A 9,386-nucleotide genomic window follows, 5' to 3' on the forward strand; every position below is an offset into this window, starting at 1 on the left:
CACGGTGGGACTTGATCCCTCTCTTCCCCCCTCCTTTGCCCTGGGGCCGTGCTGGGATTAGGGCATCTTCCTCCTGGCTGCTCTCATTTCTGCTCTGTTGCCACAATTCCACCTCACTTACAGTCTCCCCCCCACACACACACCTCTTCATCCTCCTCTATCTCTGGTCTCACCAAGCTCCCTGCCCCAGTCACCCACCAGGGAGTCCCTGGCACTGAAGGGAGGGGAACATGAAAGCAGCTGGCCCAGCCCATGGTGGTGCTGGTTCTGAAGTTGGTGAGTGGGAACTCCTCGACTGATGCTGGCAGCCCCACGTGCCCTCTACCTGGCTGGCTGGCGTTCATCTGCCCACCTGCCTGACTTGTAAGTATTTCTTTTGTTTTGACAACTTGGCCAAGCTTGGCTGTGGTTTCTTTTTTAGAACCCGTGATTAGTTAAAGACAGTCTGTTGTCATTTTCCACCAAGAACTCACCCAGGGAGTTAAGTGATAGTACAGAGTTTTCCAGAATCATTAGCACTTGGCACCAACACAGAGACAGAGAGCAAATGATCTCATTCCAAGCCAGGTGTCTCTTATTGAGGAAAAGTTAATATTGGCCGAGCTGCCCAGAAAAAAAAAAAAAAAAAGTTCTGCGTAAACGATAGGGTTTTTAAAAGTCTTTGTAATCAGAAGGATTTAGGAATTGGTGACTTTGCCAGTTGTTCACCATTAAAAGTCAGCCATGGAGAAGCTAGAATAATGGTTAGCAGGCAAAGATCATGCCCTTTAAGTCTTTTCATGAAGGCATACTTTTGGAGTTGTGAAGATCAGAATCAAAAATAAACAAAGAAGAAAGCTTTGATCAATGAAGACAAGTGCTGATTTTTTGCAAAAGGGTGCAAATTCCTAAGTGAAAGTGCTGGGAAAATAAAACTGAAATGTTACAGGGTTTTGTGACATATATCTCCAGCTTTAAAAAAAAAAATGAGTCACAGATTGGGGGTGGACAGTGGCACAGGAGTAAAACTTGATGCTCTGTGGGGCAGCCCCACATGGGGAAGTCTGGGTTCTCATACTGAGACCTCCTGAGTATACAGGGCATGCACGTCCCCACAGTCCACACGGTCATGGCTGGAAGTAGATCGCAGCTTCAAATCCTTTTGGGAGTGCTTTCTCTTTCTTACTCGTGGGAGAAATAAACAAACTTAAGGGCTAGCCTCATGGTCTGGTGGTTAGGGAGCCAGATTCCACATGACTGACTACATGGTTTGAATCTCGGCCCTAGCAGCTTGAAAAACATACTGGACATGTATATATGAGTGCCCCGAATCCTGACAGGACAGAGAAATGGAGAAGGGACTGCGGTATGATCAAACCCCATGGAAGGTGGTACTTTCTTCCTCTCCTTCTCTCTGCTTTGCTATCTCTGGTGAGTGCATACACCCTCAGGCCAAACCAAAAACAATTTTTAAAACATAAAAATAAATAAGGGGCCAGCAAGTGGTATGGTGGTTAAAGTGCTGGACTTTCACATGGCCAATTGCAGTTTGAATCCTGGACCCAGTGGCTTGAAAATCAAGTCAGGAGTGTGTCCAAGATCCTAAGAGGAGAATGGAGGAGAAGGGACTGCAGTATGGCCATGCCCTGTAGGAGGTGACTTCTCACTTTCCCTCTCTGTCTCCCACCAGCGCAGGCACCCTATGACAAAAACCTAAATAAATAAATAAATTTTAAAAATGCATCATTTGACCCTACTGTTGGGTACATAGAGATTCATTATGTTTTTTCTTCTTCTGTAGTGTGTGTTTACAAGTTTTCATAATAGAATGTTTTTAAAAATTAACAAACAATCAATAAAAGGATGAAACGAGTGACAATGATGTCTGTCATTTTTCTTTTCCTTATTTTGGAAGCTGTCTTCCACTATAGATGACCTTGCCTTTTCTGATTTTCATAACAAAAATCTTTCGTGGCAACTAGACACTAGCACCAAGGGGCTCTCCCTCCCCTCATCTCTCCCGCCCCAGCCAAGAAGAGCTATTTTCAGGGCTTTGGCTGACCCTTGTTCCCCTCCTCAACCCCTTGCATTTTTTGCCAAGAACCTTTGGCACCTTTAGTTGCAGACTTGCAATCCGTTCTTTTGCATCTCTCTTCTGTTTAAAAGTAAATACGTATTTAGTACTTGTATTGCAAATTCCACTTCACCTTTAATTATCCACTTGGAGCTCACTACTTACATTGGAAGGGTCTTGGTTCACCATGGCTTCTGCTTTTCTTCACCTCCCTCATCTCCAATCTGGTTCATTCACTGTCTAATCAGATTCCTTGCTCAAGTGTTTCCCCATATAGGAAAATTCTCTGGGCTTTTGCCCTTTTTCCAGCCTGGGTAGGTGAGTGGCCCACTGCTGGCATGGGATTCTTTTGTCTCGGAGGTCTATGGAGGTAACTGACATTGATTTCTAGCATTGCAAAGGATGCATGATTTCAGCCTGATTCTCTTTTTTCTATGCAATTTGTTCTCTCATCCGAGAAGCTTGTATGAGTTTCCTTTTAATCATGGAATTCTGGAATCTTCCCAGCCTATGCCTAGATGTGTGTCTTTTTCCATCCTTCCTGCCTAGAACTCAACGAGCCTTTCAATCTATAAACCCAAGGCATTTTTCAAACCACGGAAAATTTCCTTTCTCATTTAAAAATGATTGCTTTTCCTCTATTTGTTCTTTTTTCCTTCTACAATTTCTATTCCTATTTTATTACTCACATATTATGACTCCTGGATCTCTCTCTCCTAGGTAACTTGTTTTTCTCTGAATGGTCTCAATCTTATACAATGGGAGGGTCTTCAAAGGGTCCCTGAAAAATGCCTATTATGAAAAATTATGCTTGGATTTCAATTTTTTTTGCATCAAAATGAACTCATACCTGAATTTCATTTTCCATGACCTTTTAAAGGTTCCCTTGTATTTTTACTTTGAGTTTTGCATTCTCTCTTCCGCTTGGCTCCCCAGTTCTCTGTCCTCTTGGTTTTAAATTTAAAACCATGTTTCCTAGTTCAGGAAAGTATGTTGGGTTTGATTTTTTTAAAAGAGCTCTAATTGCTCTGTTTGTCTTCTCCTTCCTGGAGTTGTGTAGGCTGTGGTTGGTCTCCCCCTGCAGTTCCCAGGGAATTGCAGGCTCTCCTTTTCCTTCCCCGTTGCTGAATTCTTTTAGGTACTTACTGTTGCCTTCAAGGGCTCTAATCACTCCTCAAGGCAGTGCTGACAAACTGCACTGCCTTGCCGTGCCCCAGGAGGGGGCGCTTGCTCTGCAGCACCCTCTTCCAGCCTCCAGGAGGGAGGCGTTCTGCATGTTCTCTCGGGGCCACCCAAGGCTGCTGGCTCTGCCTCTTCTCTGATGGGTCCCTGCGCCAGGCTCTCTTTTGGAACCGTGGAGATGAGATTCTCCCACAAGACCCTATCTGCTGTCTGTCCCTCCTGTCTGTCCCACAGAGCAACTAAGTCAGAAGCCAGCTCTCTCTGCGTGGAGGCCCTGCCTGACCCGCCGGGGCTGTCTGCTGGCTGACCCCAGCTTGCCACAGTAGCACGTTTGGAGTTGGGAAAGGCGGGCAGCAGGACTTCAGGCTGGGGTTTAATTAAAGAGAAGTTCTCAGGTTTCATGGATGTTGAAGACATGACTGGGATCAATCATGTTGTGCAGGGTTATAAAAATATATCAGGAAAAAAAAGCAGCAAATGGAATTGATTTAAATAAAAGCCACCACTAGGTCTATGACAATGTATCCAGTGTGCAGAAAAAATGGAGTGATATTAAAAGTTCGAGGACTTGTGCACATGTGTCAGCACTACTAATGATGTTTTGGGGTATTTTATGTTTTGTCTTTTTTTTTTCTCCCTTTATCAACAATAGAGTACATACGTGTACATGCAAGAGGGAGAGAGAAGGATAAGATAAGAGCATCCTCCACAGGGACTGGTCAGGCCACGATTCCTTTCCTCCCATCCTCCATCCAAGCGGATCTTGGGTACGAGCGTGTGCCCTGTGTATTTCAGACTGAAGAGACTGGGGATTTGAACCGTAGTCACCAAGTGGGATCCAGCCTCCCTCACACAGCACATTACTACTATGGAGCTGGCACCAATGGCTTTTTATGAAGACACGAGAGGTCCTCCAATGCTTTTGATTCTGTTCTTGGCATAACACAAGATACCTACCAAAAGAGTTTTCCAAACCTTTGGAAACGGGTGAAGAAGACATGGCGGAGGCAGGGTGATTTCTTGAAAACACATTGACTGGGCTTCCTGGTGCATCTTGAGCTGCAACTAACACCGTTCAGGAACCATTAGACCACAGGAAGTTGTAGCGAGTGACTCTCCAAACCCTGCAGGTGATCAGAGTATCCAATTGCTGTCACCATTTCCAAATTTGATTTTATCTTGTGTTTGAAATTTCTCTACCGCATGGTATGTATCACAGGGTTTTTTTTTTTCCTAAAGAGCTTCAAAGTGAAACTATAGGCATTTCCTTTGTCTTTAAAAGCCAAAAGAGATCATCATCTGAGAGAAATCATGAACCTTTCAAGGCCTCTTGGGACAGAGTGGATAAATTATGCCAAAAAACAATTCCGAAGGACTTCAAAGTTGAAAAATACTTCTTTTAGAAGAAAACAACTTCTGAACTAAAATATATGATGGCAGTTGAGATGGCACATTTCTCCTGTTTTGTCAGAAGAGAAACATTGTATTAATATCCATTATAAAGGAGGAATTTCTAGATTATCAAATTTAAGTTTACACTTCCCTGGAAATGATCATAACGAAAGAAAACAAGTTTCAGGACTGCCCCACTTGTTGGAGTAAACGATACAGAGAAATGGTCAAGTGTGTGCAAAACTTGTACAGACTGGAATCACTTAACATTTTTTTAAAATTATCTTTTCTTCGTTCATGATAGGGTTTGTGTGCACATGTGTGAAATTAAGAGAGAGAAAGGAGCATTCTCCACGGGATCTGGTCACATAGGGATCCCCTTCCTCCAGTCCTCCAGTCTGTTGGATCCTAGGCTCTCAAGCTGGTGACTGGCATGGTTCAGGTTGACCAGGCTGAGTATTTGAACCATGGTCGCCATGTTCTGGCCTCCCTCATTCCCTCCCTCCCCAGCTTAGGATGCATGTGCTTGCCAGAGAGACAGACACAGTGAGAGGGAAAGTGAGAAATCACCTCCCAGGGGGGATGATCACACTGCAATTCCTTCTCCTCCATTCTTTTTCCAGGATCTTGGGCATGCATGCCCACATGCCGGGCATGATTTTTCAGCCACTGGGTCTGGGATTCAAACTGTGGTCTGCCATGTAGAAGTTCAGCAATGTAATCGCTACACCATCTACTGGTCCCCCTGGCTTCTCTTCAGCAGCACATTATCTCTGCACCGTGGAGCTGGCCCTGGAAATGCTTTTGATCCCACAACTGAGAGTGTTTTATGAAGCTCCACAAGTACCACTTCTGCTGTGGTTGCATCAATGTAATTGATTTCAGCAGCTTGGTGATGTGACACTGTCTTCACCACTGCTCCTTGGTCTTAGCTGTCACATACGGCAGTGCAGAAGGCTCATTTTCTACTCGTCTTGGCCCAGGGGTCCACTTCTGCTCTGCTATCCAGTGAGAGTGCCTGGCCCTGACAGCAGCCAAAGGGGACAGATCACAAGCACCCTCGGCTTTCTGAACCAGTACTTTGCCCCTCTGAACTCATTAGTTCATTTAGTCTTCATGCCACTCTGAGAAAAAAAAAAGTCATTAGCTTCATTTCTTAAGGAAAGAGAGAGTCAAGAGTGACTAAGTGACTTGTCCAAGGTCACACAGCAAGCGAGACTCGGAACCAGAACTGCCTGATTCCAAAGCTAGTGTAATCACTGTATTATTTGGAACCAAAGAGATGAAGGTTTGAGGCCCCTGTGACATCATGGACTCGTCTGCATTTGCTGAAATAAAAATGATACACTAGGAATTTAATCTCCTCTCTAAGAACTTTTCGTTCCAGGAGGTGCAATGTATTTTCCCAGAATAATGAGACATTTCCATGTAGTTCTTTTTAAAAAAAAAAAATTTTTTTAGAATTATTTTTATTGAACTTTACTTATTTATTTTAATTTGACCAGAGAGGGACAGAGTGAGAGACAGAGTGAAAGAGAGGGAAGGAGAGAGAGGGGAAATGAGAAAGCAAGCAGCCGGGTCTCAAACTGTGGTTGACCATGTGGGAGTCCAGCAGCCTTAACCACCATGCCACCTGCTGGCCCCATTTCCATGTAGTTCTGAAGTTCCCTGCCAAGTAGGCCTGGCTGTGGAACACCTGCTCTGGTCCTCGAATGACATCATGAGCAGACTTTAAAGTGAAATGTTACCAAATGTTTCCTCTGTTATAAAAAAAAAAAATCAATTGCCCTGATTAAATAAACTGTGGACTATTCCACTACACCACCTGCCAGCCCCAAACTGTGGACTGTTCCTATAATGGAATACTACTCAGCAATCAAAAGCATCAAAGTACTGGTCTCAGAGCAACACGGATGAATCTCGACAGCCTTCTGCGGGGCAAAGTAAGCCAGACACGAAGGAGCCCAGAGCATATGATTTAATTTATACAACATCCTAGAAAGGGCGAATCTAGTGTATGAGGTTGCTAGGGCTGCCCTAATAATGTCCTCAGTGGCTTAAACGACAAGCTTATTTTCTCACAATCCTGTGATCCATGTGTTGGCAGGCTGGTTTCTTCCGAGGTCTCTCTCCTTGGCATGTATGTATGTGTCTGTGCCTCTGTGTGTATCTCTGTTGTAATGTCCTCTTTTTTTAAAAAAAAACTTTATTTATTTAAATTTGTCCAGAGAGGGAGAGAGTGAGAGAGAAAGAGAGAGAGAAAGTGAGAGAGCAAGCTGTCAGCTCCAGGACTCGAGCCATGGTTGGCCAAGTGGGAGTCCAACGCTCTTAATCACCCTGCTATCTGCCAGATCCATAATGTCCTCTTATGCAGACACCAGGCATATACAATCAGGTCCCACCAAATGACCTCATTTTTTGTTGTTGTTTTTCGTTTCGGCTTCATTATAACACTTAATGAAATGTATTTCTTCCTCCTACATTTCTTCAACATTTATTTCTTCAAAGAATTGATAACTCAGCACTCAACAGAAACCACAGTGATAGTAAATTTTAGGTTTAAAATGACTTAAATAATTCCGGAGTGCCGCTGGCAGATATCACTCCAAAGTGAGATGTGGCCCTTCAATGCTACCTTCTGGAAGAACAGACAGGTCCTTAAAGCATGAGAGTTCCAACAGGAGCCATTTAAATAGGTAGATTGTCCATGGTTAATGTATTCCAATGGAGGTCTATGAGCAGACATTGGTGATTAAGTGGCCTACCTAACATAGTTTTCTTCCAAATGTCAAAGTGAGATGAAGTCAGTTTTAAACATTTTAGGCATTTCCAGTGCTTTCCGAATGATCTACAGGAAGCTCAGACTTAGTTGTATAGGGTTTGATACATGTGTCCACCATTAAATCCAGATCGTGCTTTATGTCGAAACTGATGTTAGGCAAAGCTAAGTTAGTCAACCGATGGTCTGTCAGAGTACTCCTCAAGTGTGCTGTGAGACGCTTCCGTCCATCCTCATGGTGCTCATTCCCAGCCTCCATCACAGACAGAGAGCCCAGGACCTTGGGCAGCGAGTGCACATCGGGGAGACACTTAATGCCGGGCTGCATAAATGGTAGAGGGAGGGTCTATGTCCTTCCCTCTGTGTTTCCATTTGATTCTCCACCAATGAAGCTCAGCTGAGAATGTAATGACCTAGTTTTAACTTAATTATCTCTTTAAAGACCTGATGTCCAAATATGTCATATTTGAGGTCTGAGGATTAGGATTTTTTTTTTTTTTTGAGAAAATTTTACTAAAGGGCATGTGCACTCACCAGAGAGACCAAAGAGATAGGAAGCAAGAAATTTCCTCCCAGAGGTGATGGCCATGCCACAATCCTTCCTCCTCTATTCTCCTTTCATGATTTTGGCCATGCACACACACACCTGCCATCAGTTTCAAGCCAACAGATCTGGGATTCGAACTGTGGTCGACTACATGGGAGTCCAGCAGCATAACCATTATGCCATCTGCTGGTCCCCCAAGGGTTAGGACCTTAACTTATGATCTTTGGAAGAATACAATGCAGCCCACAACACCTTGTCTGTGGTGAAAATAATGGGAGTGGTGGTTGCCTCTGGGAGAAGGGGTAAGGGGAACTTTCTGGGGTTGATGGTACGTTGTGTGTGGTGATAGGGGTTTGAGTTATGCAACTATATTTGTTAAACTCACTGGAATAATGCACTTAAGACTTTCACATTTTGTTGTCTCAAAACCAGAGACAAATACTGAACTCTAGTTAATAATACGCCTGCGTAATGTTAGGGGTAAAGTGATGTCTATAAAAGGCTTGTGAATTGGTGAGTGGGTGAAGAGAGGGGCAGCTAGGTGAAAATCCAAATATTGCACCGTGTCAACAATTGTGGAATCTAGGGGATGGGTGTATTGTACCATTCCTCACCTGTTCTGTATGTGTGAAAATTTTATCATTAAATGTTGGGGGGAATAAAAAAAGGAAGTTTCCATTTGAAAATGTTAGCCATTTCTCATAAAGCCTCTTCATTGCTTGATCAAAGTTCAGCCAGAAAGAGAATCACCAAGACCCCGAGTCTAGGTCATTTGTGCTTCAGTGTCCCCCAACAATATTTTAGCTCCAGAATACCTGTGTACAGGGGCCAGCAGGTGGCATAGTGGTTGAGGCACTGGACTCCCACATGGGCCTACTGCACTTTGAGTCCCAGACCTGGTGGCTTGCTTTCTCATTTTCTCTCTCTCTCTCTGTGGTGAGCACAGAGCACATGTGTCCTGTAACAAATTTAAAAATAATAATAAAAAATAAAAAATTATTTAAAGATTAAAGAATACCGGTATATGGGTGTAGGGCAGGGAGGCCACTCAGGGAGAGGCCTGAGGATGCTAGGGCATCGTGGGGACTAGCTAAGGTATTCAAGTGTGTTGTCTGAGGAAGGTGTGGTCCAGAGGTAAGCCTTGTGTTAGAATCCAGGGCAGTCCATCATCTGTCTTCCTCCCTCCCTCCCTCCCTCCCTCCTTCCTTCCTCCCTTTCCTCCTCCATCCCTCCCTTCCTTTCTTCCTTCTTCCCATCTTTCTTTCACTCATTAGCTGCCAGAGGTCACATGCACTTGCCAGGGAGAGACAGAGAAGAAAGGAGAAAGTCCCTCCACACGGGGCATGGTCACACTGTAATCTCTTCTCCTCCATTTCTCTATTTGGTCAGGATTTGGGGCACACGAGCACATGTGCTTAGTGTATATTTCAAGC

Source organism: Tupaia chinensis, unplaced genomic scaffold, assembly GCF_000334495.1.
Source record: "Tupaia chinensis unplaced genomic scaffold, TupChi_1.0 Scaffold000115_1, whole genome shotgun sequence".
Lineage (NCBI taxonomy): Eukaryota > Metazoa > Chordata > Mammalia > Scandentia > Tupaiidae > Tupaia > Tupaia belangeri.